The sequence below is a fragment of the Canis lupus genome, chromosome 1 (genome assembly GCF_003254725.2).
Source record: "Canis lupus dingo isolate Sandy chromosome 1, ASM325472v2, whole genome shotgun sequence".
NCBI lineage: Eukaryota > Metazoa > Chordata > Mammalia > Carnivora > Canidae > Canis > Canis lupus.
In genome coordinates, this window is record NC_064243.1 from 73,623,989 (window position 1) to 73,647,063 (window position 23,075).

Below are 23,075 nucleotides of genomic sequence, written 5' to 3' on the forward strand. Positions count from 1 at the left end.
TCGAGTCTCCTGAGACCTCTAGGAAGCTCCCAGAATTGCCCACCGGAAGGATGGGAGACTGCGCATGACATACCTGCTACACCCACTGGTCGGTTAACTCTCCTCCACTTCCAAGCCAAGCCAGCTCCTGTGGCCTGGGACAAGGGCCTGGGACAGAAGGCAGGTGACTGAGTGGTGATACTGGAGAGACTGAGCTCTGACGACCTGTCCAGCACAGCCACGGGGGAGGTCAGAAATGGACCCATAGGGCACCAAGCGGACGCCGGGGATAGCTGCGCCCTGGCTGGCGGCGGGGAAGACCCGGATGCAGGCAGGTCCTGCAGGCCCTCCTGGTAAGCCATTAGAAAGAGCTCTGGTTGGGCCCCCAGGTTCATAGCAGCACTGCTTCTAGCAGCCAGGAGGGGGAATCAAGCCCTCTTAGACACAGAGAACAAATTGGTGGTTGCTGGAGGGGAAAAGGGTGATGGGATGGGGGGAAAAAGGTGAGAGGGATTAAGCGGTACAGACTTCCAGTTACAAAATAAATAAGTCATGGATGTAAAAAGTACAAGACAGGGACGCCCGGGGGAGTGGGGGGCAGCGGTTGAGCGTCTGCCCCTGACTCAGGGCGTGATCCCGGGGTCTTGGGATGGAGTCCTGCATCTGGCTCCCCACGAGCCTGCTTCTCCCTCTGCCTGTCTCTTTCTCTCTCTGTGTGTGTCTCTCAAGAATAAATAAATAAACTCTTTTTAAAAAAGAAAAAAAAGTACAAGAGAGGGAATATGGTCAATAATATTATAATAATGTCATATGGTGACTGCATTTAACTGTGATGAGCGCTGCGTAATGTAAAGGATTATTGAGTCCCTGCATTGCACATCTGAAACTAGTATAACATTGTCTGTCAATTATACTTCAATTAAACCCTGAAAATTATGAATTTAGAATATCACATAATTGCTTATTAGTTTTATTCCATATTACCTTGCAGGGAAAAGTCCCAGGATGGGCATACAACTATAATTTCCATAGTTTTAAAATATTTGTAGCAGTTTTTCCATAATTTCTTTAATCTACTCTCCTTCATGGTTGATGGTAGACTCTGCAAGATGTATGTGTGATGCACAAGAGTGGGAGAATAACACCCACGGGGAGAAGCTTTGACCAGAAAGTGGAGAGCCAGGGGATCTGTGCTTCTCTCCTCTGGATGGGATGTCCCCAGCATCCTTCCTGTGGGGGCTTCTCAGGAGCCAGTCCTGTGAGAATGAGCAACCAGTCGCAGTGCACACTCCAGATGGTCTCCCTGCAGCCCTGCTTACTCTGCTCCACTGTTGTTTCTGGGGATAAACAGGTGCTACATAAACCTTTGCCTCAGGTTCTGCTTTCTGGGAAATCCAAGCTATAATTTACGTCGAAGATGTGCATTCTAAAAAGCAATTCCATTTTATACTGTCATTTACCCAAGAGCCCAATTGTGACCAAAACTTATCTCTGTCAATCAGATAAATGTAAATAATCTCATTAACTTAATTGGCATTTCTTCTGTGATGAAAGAAATTGAGTACATTTTTATGTCTGTTGGCTATGTTTATATCTAATCTTTTATGCTTTTTCCTTCCAAAGTTTTCTTTAAATTCTAATTACTTAACATATAGTGTGATATTATTTGCACAGTAGAATTCAGTGATTCATCACTTACATATAACCCAGTGCTCATCATAACAAGTGCCCTCCTTAATACCCATCACCCAACTAGCCCATCCCCCACCCACCTCCCTACATCAACCCTCAGTTTGTTCTCTATCATTAAGAGTCTCCTATGGTTTGCCTCCCCCTTTCCCTTCTCTTTTTTCCCCCTTCTCATATATTTATCTGTTTTGTTTCCTAAATTCCACATGTGTGAAATTATCTGGTATTTGTCTTTCTCTGACTTATTTTGCTTAGTATAGTACACTCTAGCTCCATTCATGTCAATGCAAATGGAAAGATTTCATTCTTTTTGATGGCTGAGTAATATTCCATTATATATATACATATATATATGCTACATTTTTATTTCTTCATCAATCGATGAACACCTAGGCTTTTTCCATAATTTGACTATTGTTGGTAATGCCACTATTATAAACATTGGGGCACACGTATCCCTTCAAATCTGTATTTTTGTATCCTTTAGATAAATACCTAGTAGTGTGATTGCTGGATTGTAGGGTAGTGCTGTTTTTCACCTTTTGAGTTGCCCATACTATTTTCCAGAGTGGCTGCACGTGTTTGCATTCTCACCAACAGTGTAAGAAGGTTCCCTTCTTCTGTGTCCTTGCCAATACCTGTTGTTTCCTATGTTGTTAATTTCAGTCATTCTAACAGGTGTAAGGTGGTATCTCATTGTGGTTTTGATTGGTAGTTTACTGATGATGAGTGATGTGGAGCATCTTTACGTGTATCTGTTAGCTACCTGGGTGTCTTCTTTGGAAAAATATCTATTCATGTCTTTTGCTCATTTCTCTATCTCTTTTTTGTTTAAGATTTCATTTATTTGAGAGAGAGAGAAGGAGCACAAGTCAGGGGAGGGGCAGAAAGAGGGAGAGAGAAAGCAGACTCCCCACTGAGCAAAGAGCCTGATGCAGGGTTGGATCCCAGGACTCTGAGATCATGACCTGAGCCGAAGTCTGATGCTTAATTGACTCAGCCACCCAGGTACCACCTTCCCATTTCTTAAGTGGATCATTTGTTTTTTGGGTGTTGAGTTTGGTAAACTCTTTATATGTGTTGGATACTAACCCCTAATCAGATATGTCATTTGCAAATATCTTCTCCCATTCTGCAAGCTTTTAGTTTTATTGATTGTTTCCTTTGCTGTGTAGAAGTTTTATATCTTGGTGAAGTCCCAATAGTTCATTTTTGCTTTTGTTTCTCTTGCGTTCATAGATATGTCTAGTAAGAAGTTGCTATGTCTGGGGTCAAAGAGGTCACTGCCTGTGTTGTCTTCTATGATTTTGATGGTTTCCTGTCTCATGTTTAGGTCTTTCATCAATTTTGAATTTATTTTCATGTATGATGTAAGAAAGTGGTCTAGTTTCATTCTTCTGCATGTTGCTGTCCAGTTTTCCCAACACCATTTGCTAAAGAGACTTTTTTTTTCCACTGAATGTCCTTTCCAGCTTTGTCAAATATTATCTGACCATATAGTTGTAGGGTCTATTTCCAGGTTCTCTATCTCTTTCACTGATCTATGTGTCTGGTTTTGTGCCAGTACCATATTGCCTTGATGATCACAGCTTTTTTTTTTTTTTAATTAATTAATTAATTATTTATTTATTTATTTATGATAGTCACACAGAGAGAGAGAGAGAGAGGCAGAGACACAGGAGGAGGGAGAAGCAGGCTCCATGCACCGGGAGCCTGACGTGGGATTCGATCCCGGGTCTCCAGGATCGCGCCCTGGGCCAAAGGCAGGTGCTAAACCTCTGCGCCACCCAGGGATCCCGATGATCACAGCTTTGTAACACAGCTTGAAAATTCAGAATTGTGATGACTTCAGTTTTGCTTTTCTTTTTCAGGGTTGCTTTGGCTTTTGTGATTCCATACAAATTTTAGGATTGTTTATTTCAATTCTGTGAAAAATGCTGGTGGTATTTTGATGGGGATTGAATTAAATATGTAGATTGCTTTAAATAATATAGACATTTTAACAATGTCTGTTCTTCCAGTCCATGAGCATGGAATTTTTTTCCCATTTCCTGTGTCCTCTTCAATTTCATAAGTATTCTATAGTTTTCAGAGTACAGATCTTTTAACCTCTTTGGTTAGGTTTATTCCTAGGTATCTTATTTTTTTTTAGTGGAATTATAACTGGGATTAATTCCTTGATTTCCTTTCCTGCTGCTTCATTATTGATGTGTAAAAATACAACAGATTTCTGTACGTTGATTTTATATCCTGCGAGTTTGCTGAATTCATGTATTAGATCTGACAATTTTTTTTTGTGGAGTCTTTCAGGTTTTTTACATAGAGTATCATGTCATCTGCAAATAGTGAGTTTGACTTCTTCCTTGCCGACGTGAAAGTCTTTCATTTCTTTTTGTTGTCTGATTGCTGAGACTAGGACTTCTGGTACTATGTTAAATAGCAATGATGAGAGTGGACATCCCTGTCATGTTCCTGACCATAGGGGAAAAGCTCTCAGGTTTTCCCCAAAGAGGATGGTATTAGCCATGGGCCTTTCATAGATGGATTTTATGATGTTGAGGTACATTCCCTCTATCTCTGCTTTATTGAGGGTTCATATCAAGAATGGATGCTGTATTTTGTCAAATGCTTTTTCTGCATCTATTGAGAGGCTCATATGGTTTTTATCCTTTCTTTCATTAATATGGTGTCTCACATTGATCAATATGCAGATATTGAACCACCTCTGTTTTTCTGGTCTTTTTGATGTGATGTGGGCCCGGAGTGAATGGTCAAGAAACAATTCTTGAGACATTTTTGGTGCAAAAAGGGGTTTTTATTAAAGCATGGGAACAGGGCTTTGGTCAGAAAATGCTACACTGAGCTTGTGAGGAGCGAATAATTATATATTTTTAAGTTAAGATAGAGAAAAAGGATGTTTCCAAAAGGATTCTCCTATGTTAAAGAAGATGTACAGGAGGTCTGCCTAAAGACTATCATGCTAAGGTTGCTTTTTGCTTCTAGCAAATCATGGACATTAAGGCAGTTGTGAACTCCTTGAGGATCGTCATACTCTGCCGGTCTCAAGTATTTGTCAATGGACTGCAAGTTGTAAGATTTAATTTTATCTACATTTCTTTTGCCTTTGTTCTCATCATCTTGCATGTTTTCCTATGGGACTATTCACCCATTTTTAATAATTTATGAGCACTCTGTGTACATTAGGCTACTGACTGTCATATGTGTTGCAAATATATTTTCTCAGCTTGCATTTTGTCCTCAGCTCTGTAGGGAATTTTAGTTTTCACTTATTAAACTTATTAGTTGGCTTATTTATTTGCCTTAGGCTTAATAACATCTTCCTGTTCAAGATTTCAGGAAACTGTATTTTCTGTTTACTTTTATTCCTTTTTTCTGCTTTTAGTGTTTACACTTGAACCATTGCTATATCTAGGAATTATTGATATGAAGCATTCTATAATTTTATCTAATGAGAGATAAAAAGTCCAAAATGTACTAAAGACAAATCTGCCTCAAGATAACACATAGTTCTGGTTATAAATGAATTTCTGGCCTATAGTAGCAGCAAAATTTAAAAGATCAGGGATCTTTTATCCAGAAATGTATTCAAAAGTAACATATTTTTTAAAAAGTGTAAAGCTACATATGTTAACACTTTAATATGCATTTTATTTATAAAATAGAAAATAAAAACAAACTGTGTGTAATAATAATTGTATTAGGGCACCTGGATGGCTTAGTTGGTTAAGTATCCAACTCTTGATTTCAGTTTCAAGGTTGTGAGATGGAGCCCCACATCAGGCTCTGTGCTAGGTGTGGAGCTGCTTAAGGTTCTCTCTGCCTCCCTCCTGCCCCCAGCTTGGATGCATGAGCACTTGCTCTCTCCAAAAAATAAATAAAAAATAAATAATAATTGTGTTATTTTATTTTTTTTAAGATTTATTTATTTATTTATGATAGACATAGAGAGAGAGAGAGGCAGAGACACAGGAGGAGGGAGAAGCAGGCTCCATGCCGGGAGCCCGATGTGGGATTTGATCCTGGGTCTCCAGGATCACACCCTGGACCAAAGGCAGGCACTAAACCGCTGAGCCACCCAGGGATCCCCTAATTGTGTTATTTTAACTTGAAATATCTTTCCTCTAAAATTATAATTGTCAAAACTACATAAAAATATGAAAATACATATAATTATAAGGAATTATAATTATTACAAAGAAGATACAATGTTGTATTTCTACAATGATTACAACATATAAAAATAATGTGAAAAAGCAAAAGTGGGCAGTTTTTTTTTCCTGAGAGTCTGCATTTTTTCTGGTGTTGATCTGCATTACTGTTACAATGTTTGATACTTTTTAAAAGTCTTATCATATGTACACATACAATATTATAAATATATGTAAACCAGAATGGATAAGAAAGAATAAAAATGGCAAAAATAATCCGAAGTAGCCACAATGAGATTTTGGCTTAGAAAAAATGACAAATAAGATAGGCTATTTAAGGTAAACGAAGTCATGTTGATTTTAAGAAAAACAAAGAAAAAATACAAAATATATTTTAAATCTCATAAGTGTAGAATCAAACAACAAATTAAGTTGTTGCCTTTAATATTCAATTTGAAAAATGACTGGACAATAAAGATGGAGGAAAAATGTTCTGGAGTTTATGTTGTCCTTAACTGGGAAACTTGGTAGCCAAGCTTCTGATGGTGTTAAAAGATTATAGCTCTTAGGGCTCCTGATGGCTCAATTGTCTGACTCTGGATTTCAGCTCAGGTCATGATCGCAGAGTTGTGGGATTGAGCCCCGTGTAGGTCTTTGTGGTGGGCCTGGGACCTGCTTAGGATTCTTTCTCTCCCTTTCCTTCTCCCTGTGCCCCCCCTCCCCCCCCCCCCCCCCCCCCCCGTGGGCAGGGACTCTCTCTCTCTCTCTCTCTCTCTCTCTCCCCACCCCCTCTAGGGAAAAAAAAAAAGATCGTAGCTCTATTTTGCCCAATGCAAGCCAACACATTCCCTTATACTTCTCAAAAGAAACTAAATGAGTGTTTGCTTGGTTTGGTTTATAATAGGTTTTATTTTTAAAAGTAGTTTATTATTTACAGAAAAATTAAGTGGAAAGTACAGAGAGTTCCCATAATCCTCCCTCTCCTGGCCCTGCCCCCGGCCCCATTATTACCGTCTTATATAGTGTGCTACGTTTGTTACAACTGATGAGCCACTGTGGCTACATTATTAACTAAAATCCATAGTTAGATTTCAGTTCACTGTCAGTGCCGTATACTCTGTGGATTTTATGTAATGACATCTAACCACCATTAAAGCATCATGCAGAATATTTTCACTGCTCTAAAAACCTCCCTCCCTCCCTTGCTCCCTCCAAGCCCTTAGCAACCACTGATCCTTTATGGTCTCCATAGTTTCGTCTTCTCCAGAATGTCATGTAGCTAGAATCGCACAGTATGTAGCCCCTTCTGAATGGCTTCCGTCACTTAGCAATATGCATCTAAATTTCCTCCATGTCATTTCATGGCTTGATAGTGCATTCCTTTTTATGTTTGAATAATATTTTATTCCATATATCTAGCTATAACACAGCTTATTTGTCCATCCATCCCATTAAAGGAAAGTTTTGATTTTTAAATACAAGTTCAGTTTTAATAGGCTTTAAAAAAAAGATTTTATTTATTCATGAGAGAGAGAGATTGAAAGAGAGGGAGAGTACAGCAGGGGGAAGGGCAGAGGGAGAGGGAGAAGCAGACTCCCCACCAAGCAGGGAGCTCCATGCCAGGCTCCATCCCGGGATGTCGGGATCATGACCTGAGCTGAAGGCAAACACTTAACTGATTGAGCCACCCAGGGGCTGTAAGGGCTGTAAAAAAGGGCAGTAAGCCCTTTTTTTTTTTTTTTTAAGATTTATTTATTTTAAAGAGACAGAGCAACAGGGAAGAGCAGAAGGAGAGGAACAGAGAAAATCTCAAGCAGACTCCCCGCTGAGTATGGAGCCTGACTCGGGGCTCAATCTCATGACTCTGAGATCATGACCTGAGCCAAAATCAAAAGTTGGTTGCTTAACTGACTAAGTCCCCCAGGCACCCCAATTTCAATCAGCTTTAAGTAGCTAATGAGAAGCTTTCAGACATGCTCATTAAATGAAAACCTGGACTGAGGATAAAGGCAAGCAGCATCAAAATGAATTAAAAGTTGAAAGCAGCCTGCTAACCTGGAAGTTCATATTCTGGCTTAAGAAAAAAAGAAACTTCTTATTCTGTTATTCATTCATGCTTTATTATACTGTGAAAATGATCAAATACTTGAAGATGTTGAATGGATTTTTTGTGTGAAGATGCACCAAATCCATTTTAATATTTATAATTAAAGTAATACATTATGAAAAAATTAGAAAATGCAGGTAGCAAAAATAAGAAAATGGCAATGATTTTAACTCTATTCATTATCCTGAGATAATTACCATTTGTATGTCTGCATGGTCTTTCAGATTTTTCCACACACTTGTATACATCTATATGTCACATAAGATTTACTTAAATCGATATACAGTTAGCTTTCATTATTCACAGTAGTCATGTCCTTTAAAGTCACCACAAAAACACTGCTTAAAGAATATTTAACCATTGCCTCTACAGGATACAGGGTTAGGTTCCTAGGAACCTCTGATTGCAACATCTTCATCAACTGATCAATACATGATATTGTTTTATATATGTTTGTGTGTAAAGACCACTTATTTAATATACATTGTTGATTCACTAACAGCAAACTCATGGCTAACAGTGCTAGAGATCTGCCTGAACGAGGCTTGTCTAACATCCACATTTTCTCCGTTAGACACATCACAGCCTTCGTGCATTTAGGAGCATTACACTACTTCAACACTGTATGCAGAGGCCATTTAAACAGTGAAATCACCAACAAAGAACGCAAAAATGTGAAAAACATGGGACCAGATGGGCTGCAAAAAGGACCTGTTTACAGTATGATCTGAAACAAGGCCACTGGGGCTGGTGGCATCAGGCTCCTCCCATTTTCGGCCTCTCTGGGCATGACCACAAATGATTGTGAAATCACCATGAGTATTGATTTGGGGATTTCAAGTTAATTTTGGCAAGAAGGCAGATTCACAAATGTGGAATCTGCAAGTAAGGAGGATTGACTGTATATGTGCCAAGTCGATCATTCTATAGCTATAGCTGGCATTTCTTTTTCTTAAGGATTTATTTATTTATTTTAGAGAGGGAGAGAGAGGGATCCCTGGGTGGCCCAGTGGTTTGGCGCCTACCTTTGGCCCAGGGAGCGATCCTGGAGACCCTGGATCGAGTCCCACGTGAGGCTCCCAGTGCATGGAGCCTGCTTCTCCCTCTACCTGTGTCTCTGCCTCTCTCTCTCTCACTGTGTGCCTATCATAAAAAAAAAAAAAAAAAAAAAAAAAATTTAGAGAGAGAGAGCACACACACACTCAGCACAGGGAGGGGCAGAGGGAAAGAATCTGGAGCAGACTCCCCGCTGAGCACAGAGCCCAGGGTGGGGCTGAGTCCTGGCCCTGAGATCATGACCTGAACCAAAAGCAAGAGTGGACACTTAACCGACTGAACCACCCATGTGCCCCATAGCAGGCACTTTCTTCTTAATATATGAGTTACCATCTTCCACATCACCAAGTGTACTTCTACATGATCATTTGCAGTGGGTTAATAAGTATTTTACTGAATGAATGCAAAGCATTGATTTATTTATTTTAAAAGATTTTATTTATTTATTTATTTATTTATTTATTTATTTATTCATTCATGAGAGACAGAGAGAGGCAGAGACATAGGCAGAAAGAGAAGCAACCTCCATGCAGGGAGCCTGATTTGGGACTTGATCCCAGGACCCTGGGATCACGCCCTTAGCCAAAGGCAGACACTCAACCATTGAGCCACTTAGGTGTCCCCAGAACATTGATTTAGACAATCTGTTTCACTTCCTGTGGCTGCTGTAACAATTTGCCATCACAAGCACCATAGCATAAGATGACAGAAATTTGTTGTCTCATAGTTCTGGGGACCAGAATTCCAAAATCAGTATCACTGGGCTAAAATCACAGTATTGGCAGGGCCATGCTCCTGCCTGGGACTCTAGGGGAAAATCCACTCCTTATTTCTTCCAGCTTCTGGGGGCTGCTGGCATTCCTTGACGTGTGGCCACATCATCCCAGTCTTCAAAGCTGGGATCTCCAAATCTCTCCCTGCTCCATCTTGACATGTCCATCTCTGTGTCAGTTCTCCCTCTTACCTTCCTCTGCGAAGAATACCACTGATTGCATTTAGGGCCCACGCTGATAATGCGGGACCCCAATAGGGAAAACCTCAGGCATAGAAATAGTATGCAAATTACATTTGCCTGCATCAAGCCTAAAGAGCTTTTAGCAAGAAGGGAGCTCTGGGTGAGGTGGCTTCCAGGGTCTCCTCCTCAGAGGTAAGCTCAAGGTGGTGGTGGCGAGGGTCAGGAGATCTGGTGTAAAATACCCCACATCAAAAGAAGCCCCAGACCAGAGTGTTTTAAACTCTTATATTTCAAGCAAACCTTGGAACTGTAGCACAATTAATTTATATGGTTGCAAATATTCTCTTAGGGGAACTATGTCACCTAGTTATGACATCTATTTCTGGGTTCATGTTCTTACTATGCCACCAGGAAGATATTCTGGTATCAGTCATAGATTATATAATAATCCACAACCACATAATGAGTTTATCATCATTTCATGCAATTGTTTCTGTATACAAGGCCCGAGGTAGGGACAAGAGTACGGCAAGCCCAGCCAAGGCCAGCCAGTCTCCTGGCATTTCAGGACTCAGGCTGGGGCTACAGAGACAAGGCCTTGGGATGGTAGGAATGGAATGTAGAAGAGCGTAGCTGTGGGGCTGGACTGGAGATTACATTATATATTATATGACACATTTTATATACATAAAATATATAATAAATTGTAACAAATAATATTATACAATTAACTATTATAAAGATGTAATTCATATACTGATGGGGTTTCAGGACATGCTACCCCAAAATATGACACTTTGGCATTTTGAATATTTCAAAGTGAGGGAATCTGAGAAACAGCAGGTGCAGGAAGGGTTTTGTGGTGTTCCCCTGAAGCAGATCATAGGATCCTTATGTGAGAAGTTCCTTCTCTACTTGGAGAAATGGAGCATCCTTATTTCCAAGGATGAGGAAGGAAGAAAGAAATATGAACATTTTTTCAAAGAAGACATGCAAATGACCAGGAGACACAGGGAAAGATCACATGTGTCAACATCACTCATCATCAGGGAAATGCAAATCAAAACCACAGTAATTTATTACCTCCCACCAGTCAGAATGGTTAGTATCAGAAAGACAAGAAATAACAAGTGTTGGTAAAGATGTGGAGAACCTTTGTGTGCTGTTGGTAGGAATGTAAATCGGTGCAATCATTGTGGAAAACAGTATGGATCTTCCTCAAATTTAAAAAATAGAAATGCCATACGATCCAGTAATTCTACTACTGGGTATTTATCTAAAGAAAAGGAAAACACTAATTTGCAAAGATATAGGCACCCCTGTGTTTATTGTAGAACTATTCAAATGATATTTAAGAGTTTTAAATTTATTTTTTTTTATTGAAAGAGAGAATGCAAGCTGGGGGAAGAAAGAGGGACAAGCAGACTCTGCTGAGTGCAGAACCTGACGTGGGGCTTGATCTCACAACCTGAGCTGAAATCAAGAGTCTGATGCTTAATTGACTGACCCACCCAGGCACCCCTGCAGGATTATTTAGAGTAGCCAAGCTATGGAAGCAACCCAAGTGCCCAGCAATAGATGAATGGACAAAGAAGAGGTAGTACAAATATACAGTGGAATATTACTTAGCCATAAAAAAGAATGAAATCTTGCCACTTGTGACAACATAAATAGACCTAAAAGGTCTTACCTAAAGCTAAGTGAAATAAGTCAGAGAAACACAAATACCATATGATTTCATGTATATGTGGAACCTAAAAAACAAAACAAATAAACAAACAAAAACAGACTCATAAATACTGAGAACTAACTAGTGGTTGTCAGAGGGAAGAAAAGTGAGTGGGGGGATGAGCAAAAGAGGTGCAGGGCATTAAGAGGTACAAACTCCCAGTTCTAAAATAAGTAAGTGAGGGAGATGAAAAATGCAGCATAGGGAATATATACTCAATAGTATTGTAATAACATTGTGATGGATGGTAACTACCTGTATAGAGGTGAGCATGGCTTAATGTATGTACAGAATTGTTGAATCACTGTTGTACACCTGGAACTAATATAACATTATATATCAACTATACTTCAACGATAAAATTTTAAAAATTTACCTAATCTCTTCTTTTTCCATAATACCCTGAGTCACTCCCTGTAATTGGGACACTATTTGGCTTTCTACCTAAATCTGTATACCCCCAAATCGCAATCCTTTCATCCCAAAAAAACACTGCATTTTGGTTAGGTTTCTTGTTTTTATTTTTTTAAGATTTTATTTATCTTAATTTTTTATAGAGAAAGCACAAGAGGGGTGGAGGAGCAAGGGTGGGGGAGAGAGAGAGAATCTTAAGCAGGCTCTATGTTCAGTGTGGAGCCCAGTGTAGGGCTCCATCTTATGACTCTGAGATCATGGCCTGAGCTGAAGTCAAAAGTCGGACGCTTAACGGACTGAGCCACCCAGGCATGCCAAGATTTTCTTTTTGTGTAATGTCTACATCCAACATTGGGCTCAAATTTACAACCCTGAGATCAAGAGTCACATGCTCTACCAACAGAACCAGCCAGGTACCTCATTAGAATGACAATATACATATAATATTAGATAAATAAGTAGTATAACATCAATGTCCTGTATTGTTATGTATCTTACCCAGATTGTGTGTATGTATCTGTCTCACTTTCTAGTTCTTTCACCAAATCAAAAAAGAATAACCTTTTAATACCAAAAAATGTAAGAGAAGAATTATCTCAGAAAAAAAGAAGTGTCCATTTAACTCCATGAAAACTCAACCCATGGCTTTTTTTTTTTCCCATTTTGCAGCTGACCGGTAACTCTCCTGTTACCTGATCTCTCCTGGACGGGCTCAGAACCTGCATTGTTCTTTGAGAATCTCTGCTCTTCATTATGGAGAACATAGGATCTGATTTCACCATAAGTGTGGGCCACATAACCAGTAACAGAGAGGTCTATAATAAAACCGTTTTGGGAATTGGTGGAGAGAAAATCTTCCTGGAGATAAGTCATTCATTCATCCATTTACTGAACAATCATGAGTGGAATGCTTATCTGGGTCAGGATCTATGGTCCTTGGTGGGATCACAGAGAAGATAAAAGGGATACATTTTTGCCCTCCAGGAGCTCACATTCTCATTATTTACAATACAGTGTGATATGTGTACAGGTTTTAGAATAGGTTACCAGGGGCAGCCCCGGTGGCACAGCGGTTTAGCGCTGCCTGAAGCCTGGGGTGTGATCCTGGAGTCCCGGGATCGAGTCCCAAGTCGGGCTTCCTGCGTGGGGCCTGCTTCTCCCTCTGCCTGTGTCTCTGCCTCTCTCTCGCTCTTTCTGAATAAATAAATAAATAAATAAATAAATAAATAAATAAATAAATCTTTAAAAAAAAAAAAAAAGAATAGGATACCAGACGGGTCTGACTTAGCTTGGGAGACAGGGAGCTCTGAGATGAGGTGGTGAGGTGGAAGGTGGAGAGGTGGAAGTGAGGGTGAGGGGTATAGGTAGAGCACAGGCAGCCAGAGGAAGCAGCACATGCCTTATAGGCAGGAATACCGATCCCTACTGGGGATATCCTCTAATGGCTACACATGTTCACATTAGTAAGATTTTTGAACAATTTGTTCATTGCATAAGAGAAAAATGAAAAGGAGTTGTGGGTATTCTCCTTGCTGCTCTAAATTTATATTTTTTATTAAATTGCAAATGTCTCAATAAAACAAGCTTTCTAAAAACTAGGCATTATCTCCCACAATCAAGGCAAAATGTGCAAAATGATTTGTCTTTAGCATAAAACCAATTTTCTCCCAAATACAAGACACGCTAAACTAAACAAGCTCACACAAAAGAGTCTCAAGAAAATGGGGATTTTTTTTCAGCGTTTGTTTTATAGATGGTGAAGGTTACTCCTGCAAACCAAACATTTTAAATTAGTTTTTACAGAATCTTGTCCCAAGTAACATAGGGTATCTTCAAATAAAGGTTTCTTCCTGAAGAAACCATGGGCAACAAAATTACATATTCATATTCAAGTGAGTCTTGCTGCATAGCAGGAAATCAGACAAACATGCATCTAAATAATTCATGGAAAAATAAATAAATAAATAAATAAATAATTAATTAATTAATTAATTCATGGTTAGGACCTCTTACCAAAGACAGAAGGTGTCGGGATTTCAAGGCAAACCTGATTAGGAATCTGTAGTACCAATTTAATTTGTGTTTTACTCAATAAATGCAAGAAAGTTGTCAAGTGAGCATTTGTTTTTTTGAAAGCTGTTGATTTTCAGGAAAGTTTTGAGAATATCCATTTGGACTCAGTCACATCTCTCCTGTGGGGATATGTTTACCATATTCACAAATCCACTCCACATCTGGGAAGATGCACACACTCGGCTGCTTTTTAAACCAAGCCAAAGCCTGACCCATAGCTTTGACCTCACCCAGGGGCAACATGAGCCCAAGTGGGCTAGAACCAAGGCCCACCATATTCAATCAATATGTGAATCAGGAACTGTTGGGGGACAAGTGACAGATACCCATTTGAACTAGCTCAGATACAGAGAGGATTAAAGGAAAGGATTCACCACCAGACTCTCCGACATCTGAGGGGAAGGACCTAACGAGGCTGGTCGTCCAGGAGTAGAGCCTGTTCATATGGGCCACATGCCCATTTACTTCTTCCACCAGGGATCTGCTACCTTCTCCTGCGGACTTTTTTTTTTTTTAATAGCAGCTTTATTACGTTTATTCTTATACCATAGAATCCATCATTGTAGAAGAGAGAATATATTCATTTTTAGTATGTCCAAAGAATTACACAGCCATGACTACTGTCTGGCTTTAGAACATCTCATCACTCCAAAAATAACCCATACTCATTAGCAATGACTCCTCATCATGCCTTGTCCCCTCAGCCCCTGGCAACCATGAATCTGAATGTCTCTATGGATTTACCTATTTTGCATATTTCATTTAAATGAAATCATACACTATGTGGGGTTGTTTTATGACTGGTTTATTTCACTTAGAATGTTTTCTTTTTTAAAATAAGGTTTTATTTTTTTAAGTGATCTCTATGCCAATGAGGGGCTAGTACTCACAATGCTGAGATCAAGAATCACATGCTCTACCCACTGAGCCAGCCCCATGCCCCTCACATAGCATGTTTTCAAGGTTCATCTATAGCGTATATCAAGATTTTGTTTCTATCTGTGGCTGAATAATATTCCATTGTGTGAATATGCCATGTGTTGTGTATCCATCCATCAGTGATCGGCATTTGGCTTGTTTCCACTTTTTGGCTATGACAAATGCTGCTGCTGTGAACATTTGTGTCTGAGTTTCTGTGTAAACATGTCTTAATTTCCCTTGAATTTATACCTGGGATATATTGCAGGATCATATACAGTAACTCTATGTTTAGCTTTTTGAGAAACTTCTAGACTCTTTTCCAAAGTGGCTGCACCATATGAGTCCCACCAACAGTGTATGAGGGTTTTTATTTCTCGGTATCCTTGACAATACTTGTTATTGTCTGTCCTTTTTATTTTAGCCATCCCATTGTGGTTTTGATTTGCATTTCCCTAGAGATTAGAGATTTTGATAATCTTTTCATGTATTTATTAGCTATCTGTACATATTCCTTGGAGAAATATATATGCAGATCTTTTGTCCATTTTTAATTGTGTTATTTGACTTTTTATTATTGGGTCATAAAATTTCTTTATATATCCAAGAGACAAGTCCATTATCATATGTGCATGATTTGCAAATATTTTCTCCTACTCCATAGTTTGTCTTTTCATTTCCTTTGAAGCACAAAAAGATATTTCACATTTTTAGGAAGTCCAATCTATTTTTTCCATTTATCACATGTTCTTTTGGTGTCATATCTAAGAAACCATTGCCTAATCCAAGGTCATGAAGACTTATTCTTCTTTTCTTCTGTCCTATATTTTTAACTCTTTCACATAATTATATGTTTATGGTGCAAAGTAGGGATCCAAATTCATTCTTTTGCATCTAATTTTCTCAGTACCATTTGTTGAAAAAACTATTCTTTCCTATTGAATTGTCTTGACCCTCTTGTAGAAATTAGCTATAGGGCTTCTACTTTTCTTCTTTTAAGATGAGCTCTCCCTGTCTCTCTGCCCCTTTATGATTTCAGCTCATGTTGCACACCATGGGACCACCTGGGTCCTGAAACTGTCTGGCCTTTTAGTGGAAAGGTCCATTATTCTCTAATTCCCTGTTTCTCTCCAATTATAAAAGTGAAATCTGATTGGCCCATCCCACTCTAGGGGTTGGCTTCTTTTTGGCCAGATATCTGATATTGTGCAATCAGCTGTGGCTAGGGTGGAGAGCTGGGGCATGTAGCCCATATCTAGGGTGACCAACTCATCCTGGTTTGCCTCGAACTTTTCCGGTTTTAGCACTGAAATACTATTGCCAGCTGTAAAAAATGATCACTGAGGCATTGAAAACATTGGATTGATTAGTTATAACACCTCTTGGACATCACCAATATTCAAAGGGGAATCCCCAGGGAAGGTTCAAGTTGGCATAGAGGAAACAACTAGAAAAGTCACAACTCTGTGAAGATTTGGATATCCCTGGAAGCAAACCCTGAGGTGAGGATCTGAGTGGGAACAATTTAACGAGAGATGATCCCGGGCAACCCTGTAGAGAGTGAGAACCTGACTGGGGGCAGAGAGCCAATAAAAGCTACATCAGTGAGAAATCTGTGAGAAAGAGAAGATCAGATCCTCAGAGGCTTGCAAAGGTTTGGGTCAGAATTCTTTTTTCATATGCGGTCTGACCAATGTCCAATTGTATGTTCAGTCTGTCAGCCCCAAAGTCATATGCCTCTGCCACAGTCCTCTCCAGTCAGAATCCATGTGGTACCTGCTTCCTGTGTCACTGTCTTCTGAATGGACCTCCTGCTCTTGAGTGCAGAGCCCAGATCAGGGGCCTGAGCTTCAGGGGGATGCCTAGCTCTTCCCTAGGGTGGGCACTTGTGGGGGACATGCACACCCACAAGAGGAAGGGGGTTCAAAGATGCTGGACAGTCACACAACATAACCAGTGTCTACCACACAGGTACAGCTAGTGATGAAAGAGTCACAGAACTTTGCAGGTTAGATCTAGAATATTTTGTGAATCAATAGATAAAAAGAGAAATGATTTCTATGTACGTGTTTCTCCAGGGGATGAAACTTAAATGTATTTTTCCAGAGAAAGTACAGAAATTTTTTAAAAACACCAGGAAATCCTCGTGCTCTTTCCACAAAAAAAAAAAAAAAAATGACCATAGTTAATATTTAGACATAGTATGTTTCTTTGGTCCTTTTATGTTTTTTTTTTAAACTGTTGAGATCACAGTGTATACACAATTTCATATTCTGCTTTTTGGTATCACAAGCATTTCATCACATCACTAAAACTCTCTGTAAATATCATTTTATGACATCATCATGTTCCACTGTATGGCTGTGTACACATAATTTGTGTAGCTATTCCCAGAATGGGCTATTCCAATTGTCTCTCATTTTTGTTGCTATCATGAGCATAAATCCTTGTCTTTATTTCTAAGCATGATGGAGTTTTAGAAGGGAATTACTAAGCATAGGGTGTGATGGCCTTTGCTTTTCTTGACGTGCTTTAATAATCTCTGTACTATCTGCTTTTTCTGTCTGAATGACCCTCACCAGTAGAGAGGGACGGGGTAAGTGAGGACAGTATAAAGACATAAACATTCAGGAAGGAAAAGCTTTTTTTTTTTTTTAATTTTTATTTATTTATGATAGTCACAGAGAGAGAGAGAGAGAGGCAGAGACACAGGCAGAGGGAGAAGCAGGCTCCATGCAGGGAGCCTGACGTGGGACTCGATCCCAGGTCTCCAGGATCGCACCCTGGGCCAAAGGCAGGCGCTAAACCGCTGCGCCACCCAGGGATCCCAGGAAAAGCTTTTTGAAGAACTGTCCTGAGATGCCTCCTGGCTTGGATTTATTATGAAATGGCTTATCATCTGCTGAGGCACCCTGTGAGTGTACATGAGAGATTTTTTACTAGCTAGTGGTTTGTAAAGAGAGCAGAGAAACTCGTCCTGATTCTGAATAAACGACACGTTTTGTGATAAATATAGTGGCAAGCAACATGTAATACTCTCATTTTTAATGGGGGTGAAGAAATTGGATGGGTTACTATCTTTAAAAATGCATATCCCAGGGCACCTGGCTGGCTCTGGTGGAGCATGTGACTCTTGATCTCAAGGTTGTGGGTTCAAACCCCTTGATGGGTGTGGAGATTACTTTAAAAAATGCATCTCCCAAATATCAACACATAGAGTGGAGCTTCACAAACGTTAGTGGCTCATGAGAGCCCCATGAAGGGCTTCTGGAGGCATGGGATTCTGATTTGCATTTCTAATCATTCGCTGATGCAGTTGCTTCTGGGGACCACAGAGGCTTTGTTAAATCTAGTAAAAAGAACTATAAAGAGGGGAATCATGGTACCTTCAAATAATATAATTCAAGAAAAGGAAATCTCTAGGCTCACTTTATGTCCAATCATGGATGATGGCTACTTGTGAAGCAAAATGCTTGAAGCCGAGGCCCAGGGCTCCCCCAAGTCTCCTTTGAAAAAATAAGATGGATAAAGCTGTGCGACTAAAGAGAAGCAAGCGTATGTTTGGGAGCTCTGGGCTTCACCAGGCTCCTCGAGTGAGAAAGCTCTTTTTTTTTTTTTTTTTTCATTTTCTTTTTCAATTTTTTTTCTATTGTGGTAAAGAAACACATAACACAGAACTTAACCATCTTAATTATTTCTCTTTTTTAAAAAAGATTTTATTTACTTATCTGAGTGAGAGATAGCACCTGAGCCACGGGAAGAGGGGCAAAGGGAGAGGGAGAAGAAAGCTTCCTGCTGAGCAGGGAGCCTGACCTGGGGCTCCATCCCAGGACCCTGAGATCATGACCTGTGCCAAAGGCAGATGCTTAACCAACTGAGCCACCCAAGGACCCCCCCCATCTTAACCATTTCTAAGTGTACAGTCCAGTAAGTGTTAAATATATCACATAATTGTGCAATCCATCTCCACAACATTTTCATCTTGCAAAACTAAACCTCTGTATCACTGAACAACAGCTCCCTGTCAGCCCCTGACGACCACCATTCTACTTCCTACCTCTATGAATTTGCTTACTCTAAGTACCTCCTATAAGTGAAATCATACATGCTCTGTCTTTTGGTAGCTTATTTCACTTAGCATAATGTCCCCAGGTTTCACTGGATTATCACATGTGACAGAACTTCCTTCTTTTTTAAGGCTGAAGAATATCCCATTGTCTGTATATGCTCCATTTTGTTTATCCACTCATCAGTTGAGGGGCAACTGTAAATGAGATTGTTTTCTTAATTCCTTTTTCTGCTACTTTGTTATTAGTATATGGAAATGCAACAAATTTCTGTTTTCTGCAGATTTACTAAATTCATTTACTAGTTCTTATAACTTTTAAGTGAATTCCTTAGGGTTTTCTATATATAATATCATGGCCTCTGTAGTGACAGTTTTCCTTCTTCCTTATCAATTTGGATGTTTTATTTATTTTCCTTGTCTGATTGTTGCAGCTAGCATTTTCAATATTATATTGAATAAAAGTAGTGAGAGTGGACATCTTTGTCTTTTTCCTGATCTTAGAGGAAAAATTCTCAACTTTACACCATTTAGGATGATGTTAACAGTGGGTTTTTCATATATGGCCTTTATTATGTACAAGTATATTCCCTCTAAACCTCTTTTGTTGAGAGTTTTATCATGAACAGATGTTGCAGTTTGTCAAATGCTTTTTCTGTATCTATTGAGATGATAACATTGTTTTTATCCTTCCTCTTGTTAATGTGATGATTGACCATTAATTGATTTGGGAATATTGAGTCACCCTAGCATCCTGGGAATAAATCCTACTTGATCATGGTGAATGATCCTTTTAAAGTATAGTTAAATGTGATTTGCTAGTATTTTGTTGGAGATTTTTATATCTATATTCATCAGGGATATTGCCTATAGTTTTTTTCTTTTTTGTAGTATCTTTGTCTGTTTTTTTTTTTTTTAATTTTTTATTCATTTATGATAGTCACAGAGAGAGCGAGAGAGAGAGGCAGAGAGAGAAGCAGGCTCCATGCACCGGGAGCCTGATGTGGGATTCGATCCCGGATCTCCAGGATCGCGCCCTGGGCCAAAGGCAGGCGCCAAACCGCTGCGCCACCCAGGGATCCCTTTGTCTGGTTTTGATATCAGGATAATACTGTCCTTGTAGAATGTTGTAGAATGAATTCAGAAGTTTTCCCTCCTTTTCTATTGTTTGGAATAGTTTGGTAAGAATAGGAATTAAGTCGCTAATCTTGTTTTAGACTTTTGTTTATTGTGAGTTTTTAAATTATTATTACTAATTCAATTTCATTACTAGTAATCAGATTTTCTATTTCTCCCTCCCTGATTCAGTTTTGGAAGATTTTATGTTCCAAGGAATTTATCCATTTCTTCTAGGTTGTCTAATTTGTTGGCATATAGGTTTTCATGGCCTTCTTTTATAATTCTTTCGATTTCTGTGGTTCAGTTGTTATTCCTCCACTGTCATTTCTGATTTTATTTATTTGGGTTCTCTCTTTTTCTTGATAGGTTTGACTAAAGGTTTATCAATTTTGTTTATTTTTTTTTAAATCCGTTTCATCCATCTTTGAGGTTTTGTTTTGTTTTGTCTGTATTTTACTTATTTCTGCTCTAATCTTTATTTATACCTTTGTTCTACTAACTTTGGGTTGTTTGTTCTTCTACTTCCTTTAGATGTAAGGTTAGATTGTTTATTTAAGGTCGTTATTTTTTTTAATTTCTCAAGTATTGCTACTAACTTCCTGTTAGAACTGCTTTTGCTGCATCCCAAAGGTTTAGGACTGTTGTGCTTTATTTTCATTTGTCTCCATGTATTTTTAAATTTCCTCTTTGATTTCTTCATTGATCCATTGGTTGCCTAGTAGCATATTGTTTAGCTTCCACATGTTTGTGGAGTTTTTTTCAGTTTTTTTTTTCTTGTAATTGATTTATTGTTTCATATCATTCTGGTAAGAAATGATGCTTGATATGCTTTCAATCTTTTGAATTTGTTGAGATTCAAATTTGAGATTTGTTGAGATTTGTTGAATTTCAATCTTTTGAAATTAATAATTTGTTGAGAGTTGTTTTGTGACCTAATGTGTTCTATTCTGGAATGTTTCATATGCACTTGAAAAACGTGTATTCTGCTGTTTGGGGATGGAATGTTCTGTATATATCTGTTAGGTTCATCTGGTCTAATGTGTTGTTCAAAGACACTGTTTCCTTATTGGTTTTCTTTCTGTATAATCTATCTGTTTATGTGAGTGGAGTATTAAAGCCCCTTTTATTATTACATTGCTATCTATTTCTCCCTTTATGATTGTTAATATTTATTTATTTAGGTGCTCCTATGTTGGGTGCATAGATGTTTACGATAGTTATATAGTTGGATTTATTCTTTTATCATTATGTAGTATCCTTCTTTGTCTCTTGCTAGTCTTTGTTTTAAAGTCTATTTTGTCTGATATAAATGTCACTATCTGGCTTTTTTTCTTCTTCTTCTTCTTCTTCCCTTTGCATTAAATATCCTTTTGCATCCCTTCACTTTCAGTCTTATATGTCTTTAGGTCTGAAGTGAATCTGTTGTAAGCAGCATATATATGGCTCATGAATGCAGTCATCCTGTATCTTTTGATTGGAGCATTTAGACCATTTACATTTAAAATAATTATTTCTTTAAGATTTTATTTATTTATTCGTCAGAGACACAGAGAGATAGGCAGAGACACAGGCAGAGGGAGAAGCAGGCTCCATGCAAGAAGCCTGATGTGGGACTCGATTCCGGGACTCCAGAATCATGCCCTGAGCCAAAGGCAGGTGCCCAACTGCTGAACCACCCAGGTATCCCTAAAATAATTATTGATAGGTATATACTTTATTGCCATTTGTTAATTATTTTTAGTTGTTTTTGTAGCTCTTCTCTCTTCCTTTCTTCTTCTCTTGCTCTCTTCCCTTGTGGTTTGATGGACTTCTTTAGTAAAGTGCTTAAATTTTTCTCTATTTTTTGTGTATCTATCATAGGATTTTGATTTGTGGTTACTTTTGAGTTAATATATAATATCCTATATGTATAGCAGTCTCTATTAAGTTGATGGTCACTTAAGTTTGAACACATTCTAAAAGCACTAAATTTCTACTTCCCACTCCATGTTTATGTTATACTATGATGTCATATTTTACATTTTTTAAATGTTGTGTATCCCTTGACTAATTTTTGTAGACATAATTGATTTTACTACTTTTGTGTTTTAACTTCCATACTGGGTTAATAAGTGAGTAATTTACTATCTTTATTGTATGTTTGCTTTTACCTTTCTTTTGCTTTTATCCTTTCACAATTTTCCTACTTCTAGTTCTGGTCTTTTCTTTCCAGTTAAAGAATTCCCTTTAACATTTCTTGTAAGGCCAGTTTAATCTTGACGAACTCCTTAATGTTTGTTTTTCTAGGTAACTCTTTATTTCTCTTTCAATTCTGAATGATAGTCTTGCTCAATAGAATATTCTTGACTGCAGGTTTTTTCCTTTCCACACTTCGAATATATCATGCCACTCTCTTCTTGCTTGCAAAGTTCCTGCTGAGAAATAAGCTGATAGCTTTATTGGGTTTTTCCTGTACATAATTGTTTTCTGTTCTCTTGCTGCTTTTAAATTTTCTTTTTAGAATTATTTTGCCATTTTAATTATTATGTGTCTTGATATGGACCGCCTTGGATTGATCTTGTTAGGGGCTGTCTATGCTTCCCTGACCTGGATGTCTATTTCCTTCTCCAGATTAGAGAAGTTTTCAGCTATTATTTCTTTAAGTAAGTTTTCTGCCCCCTTTCCTCTCTCATCTCCTTCTGGGATCCCTGTAATGTGATTATTATTTTGCTTGATGATGTTCCAGAGTTCCCTTAACCTATTCTCTTTTTAAATTTTTTTTTTCCTGTTCAGCTTTGTTGCTTTCTGTTACCCTCCTTCCA

General features: G+C 38.6%; 1 long non-coding RNA gene across 1 annotated transcript; it reads left to right on the forward strand.

The window, feature by feature from the left end:
* The first annotated feature begins 643 nt into the window (after positions 1 to 643).
* LOC112644628 (uncharacterized) lies at positions 644 to 19,633 on the forward strand. The gene is made up of 2 exons (XR_003126587.3): positions 644 to 4,758; positions 12,768 to 19,633. It is a non-coding gene; the product is annotated as an uncharacterized LOC112644628 (long non-coding RNA).
* The last annotated feature ends 3,442 nt before the right edge of the window (positions 19,634 to 23,075 follow it).